The sequence below is a fragment of the Carlito syrichta genome, unplaced genomic scaffold (genome assembly GCF_000164805.1).
Source record: "Carlito syrichta isolate Samal-C Ts95f unplaced genomic scaffold, Tarsius_syrichta-2.0.1 Scaffold82254, whole genome shotgun sequence".
NCBI lineage: Eukaryota > Metazoa > Chordata > Mammalia > Primates > Tarsiidae > Carlito > Carlito syrichta.
Window position 1 is genome coordinate 4,983 of NW_007026350.1, and position 4,270 is coordinate 9,252.

General features: G+C 46.0%; 1 pseudogene across 1 annotated transcript in view; it reads left to right on the top strand.

Moving 5' to 3' along the window:
* Positions 1–2,916: 2,916 nt before the first annotated feature.
* LOC103257881 overlaps positions 2,917–4,270 on the top strand; it is a 1,931-nt pseudogene continuing 577 nt past the window's right edge. The window contains exon 1 of the transcript XR_002481831.1: positions 2,917–4,169. The product of XR_002481831.1 is annotated as a cytosolic purine 5'-nucleotidase pseudogene (transcript). The remainder of the gene's footprint in view (positions 4,170–4,270) is intronic.

A 4,270-nucleotide genomic window follows, 5' to 3' on the forward strand; every position in this document is an offset into this window, starting at 1 on the left:
CACTGTGCCCAGGGGCTGGAGGGGCGGGCTCTCCCACCCATCTGTGGTGGTGAGCCAGATGGAGAGGAGGTGTAGGATGTGTGCCACAGCCAACTAATCAGCTTCTGTCCTTACTACATCTGTTTCTAGAATGTTCAGCTTGTGCAGCCCATGGTCTGTTCTCTCAGCATGCCGGGTGGTTGTTGCTTTTCACCCAAACCTCCCACCTCAGCCCTGGCAGGCACTCTGCTTTCTCCAAATGGCCTCTGCCTCAGTTGGCCACGCTGTGGCCTCCCCATGTGCCCAACACGGGCCTCGCCACGGTGATGCCATCGGCCGTTGCTCAGCTGCACTCCGAGTCCTCACAAGAAGCACGAGTGGAATGCCGGGTCTCCCTCCATCCCACTCAAAGGCAGGGCTTACGAAAGAGATGCCGCCTCCAGCACTTTCTCTGCCCAAGCATGCCAAGTCATCATTTCTCCTCTGCTCTGGCCTGGGGCTCCCTGGGAAGAGGTCTCCTTCCTGAGACCAAACTGGATGATCACCTCTGAGTTTCTCCCTTAAAGAGCTTTAGTGGGGTGTAACTCATATGCCACCAGACTTACCGTTTTAAGTGCACAGATCAATGCATTTTAGCAAATGTATACAGTTGTGCAACCATGATCACAATGTAGTTTTAGAACGTTTGCATCACCCTAAAAAATGTTCTCATAGTCATTTCCAGTCACTCCTCTTTCCTGCCCCAGGCTCTAGCAACAACCCCTGGTCTCTGTGCTGAAAGGAAGGACCTCCATTTCTAATATGTTGGACTAGGTCTAAGACCAATTCTCCTGCTGAGGACAGCTACAAATCTACTCATATATATATATATGAATGATGATTTGTATAAAAATTACCAGGCCAAAATCTAAAAAAAAAAATGTAGAAGTTAAGGCCAGCTTGCAAGATTGCTTTTACCCTGGAGGCATTTGTCCGTAGATGGGGTTTCAGCCCACTCTTGGAATGAGGGCCACTGAAGTCAAAGCCACTGCCTGCCCAAGCAGGAAGTGTGACAAACACCACAACTTCTTATTTAAGTTAGTGCAGAAAAAGAGTAAACTGGATGGATGCTAACAGTTTGGGAATTACAAGAGGCCGGGCTCGGTGGCTCAGCCTGTCATCCCAGCACTTTGGGAGGCCAAGGAGAGTGGATTGCCTGAGCCCGCGGGTTCGAGACTCGCTCGGGCAACTTGGTGAGACCTCGTCTCTACAATAAAGCAAAAATTAGCCGGGCGTGGCAGAGCCCACCTGTAGTTCCAGCTACTTGGAAGGCTGAGGTGGAAGGATCGCCGGAGCCCAGCAGGTTGATGCTGGGGTGACTGTGAGCGTGCCCCTGCACTCCAGGTTGGGCAACGGAGTGAGACTCCAACTCAAAAAAAAAAAAAAAAAAAAATTACAAGAAACCTTCATCACTGGGCTTGGATACCCAGGCATACAAGATCACCCACATGCAAGGAAACAAGAACACAAAACCAGAGAAATAAGAGACAATTGAAACAGATTCAAAAGGCTTCATATATTGGAACTATCATACATACTGTAAAATAATTAGGTTAGGTAAATTTAAAGAAATTTTTAAAATCTTAAAAATGCCTGAAAAGACCTGAAAACTACAAAGGGATGTGACAAATTTTTAAAAGAGCTAACTAGTACTTCTTGAGTCGAAAACATGGCAAGTGAACTTGAAAACTCTATTATGCATTTTATCTGGTGTTTTTGGCAAGTTTTAACAAATTATTTTGTTTGTTTGTTTGAAATTTTCAAACAAAATTTATTAACGAAAGAAGGGAGAAAAGGAAAAGTCGGCATGCCAGAGCTGGCATGGGCAAAAGAAAACACCAGTTTTAACAAATTCTTAACCTTCCTTTCTTCCTATTATTCTAGTCCCTAATATTCCCCCAACTTTACTAAACTTTGAAATATGGAAGCAAAAGGGGGAGGAGTTTTGGCATTTCACCCATATATTTGTCTGCGGAGGGCTGTGTATGTATGATTTTTTCCTCAAGGAAAAAGGAAGCATAAAAATATTAAAAGAGCCGGGCAGGGTGGCTCACACCTGTAATCTCTGCTCTCTGGTAGGCCGAGGAGAGAGGATTACTTGAGCCCAGGAGTTCAAAACCAACTTGGCACGCACTGTGATACACACCTGTAGTCCCAGCTAATTTGGAGGCTGAGGCAGAAGGATCACCTGAGCCCAGATGGTCAAGGATATAGTGAACTGAGATCTCGCCACTGTGTTCTAGCCTGGGTGACAGAGTGAGACTCCAACTCAAAAAAAGAAAAAAGGGAAAAAAAGGAAATGCACTGCATATATATTTGAAATTTTCTATTATTTAAATATATACCATGAACACTTTTCTCTAGTAAATATATAGCATAATATTCCATCATATAGCTATGTTATAATTAGTTTGATCCTTATTCTCTTGTTGGATTTGTGGTTACTTCAATTATATTATAAATAATGCTGAAGTAAATACTATTTCACTAAACTTTGTATATATATATTGCTGATGATTTATTAAACCAACTTTCTAAAAGTGAAGTTACTGTGTCAAGAGTATTTTTAAGATTTCTAAAACTTGTCCTCTTTGTCCTACAGAGAGCAGGCACTAATGTAAGCTGACCCAAGTAATTCATGAGAAAACACACTTTGAAAGAAAATGCACACCTTATTTCACCTTTCCAGGACTGGACATTATAATCTTTCCAAGTTGTGTACTAATTCAAAAATGAAAATATAGTCTCATCATTTAAAGTTCTGTTACTCCAATTACTAGGAAAGTACAATTATATTTCCGAAAAATTTTGTAGTACAGTGTTCAAATATTTATTCTTTCTATAGAAGTACATGCTATGAGTTGCTCGGGGCTGAATTCAGCATACAATTAAAATAAAATGGCAACCTCCTGGAGTGATCGGTTACAGAATGCCGCAGATCTGCCCGCCAATATGGATAAGCATGGCCTGAAAAAGTATCGTGGAGAAGCCTACCATCCGGTGTTTGTGAACCGAAGTTTAGCAGTGGGAAAAAATCAAGTGTTCTGGTTTTGATGTGGATTACACTTTGGCTGTGCACAAGTCCCCAGAGTCCGAGTCCCTGGGCTTTGAGCTTACGGTGGAGAGACTGGTTTCTGTTGGCTATCCTCAGGAGCTGCTCAGCTTGGCCTACGACTCCACCTTCCCTACCAGGGGACTTGTCTTTGACACGCTGTGTGGGAATCTTTTGAAAGTCGGTGCCTATGGAAACCTCCTGGTCTGTGCACATGGATTTAACTTCCTAAGGGGACCAGAAGCTAGAGAGCAGTATCCAAATAAATGTATCCAACAAGATGACATGGAAAGGTTTTACATTATGAACACACTGTTCAACCTGCCGGAGACCTACCTGTTGGCCTGCCTCGTAGACTTTTTTACTAAATGTCCCAGACACACCAGTTGTGATACAGGATTCAGAGATGGAGGCCTCTTCGTGTCCTCCCGGAGCATGTTCCAGGACGTGAGAGATGCCGTCGACTGGGTTCACTACCAGGGCTCTCTTAAGGAAAGGACAGTGGGAAATCTTGAGAAGTATGTCGTCAAAGATGGAAAGCTGCCTCTGCTTCTGAGCCGGCCGAAGGAAGTGGGGAAAGTATTTCTTGCCACCAACAGTGACTACAAATACACAGACAAAATTATGACTTACCTGTTTGATTTCCCACATTGCCCCAAGCCCGGGAGCTCCCATGGGCCATGGCAGTCCTACTCTGACTTGATCTTGGTGGATGCACATAAACCACGCTTTTTCGGAGAAGGCACAGTCCTGCGCCAGGTGGACACGAAAACCGCAGCATGGCATCGTCTACTCGGGAGGCTCTTCTGATACAATCTGTGATCTGTTGGGCGCCAAGGGCAAAGCCATTTTGTACCTCGGGGATCACATGGGGGGGGGACATTTTAAAATCCACGAAGCGGCCGGGCTGGCGGACGTGCCTGGTGATTCCAGAGCCTGCGCGGGAGCTGCACGTCTGGACCGACAAGAGCTCACTTTTCGAAGCGCTCCAGAGCTTGGATGTTGTCTTGGCTGAGCTCCACGAGCACTGGACGGCCGTCGCAACGAGCGCCCCGACGGCAGCTCCGGCCAGAGGCGGATTAAGAAAATGCCGGGCTCGGTGGCCCAGCCTGTCACCCCGCGCCTTGGGGAGACGGAGGTGAGCGAATCGCCTGAGCCCGCGGGTTCGAGACCCGCCGGGGCAGCGAGACCTCCTCTCTT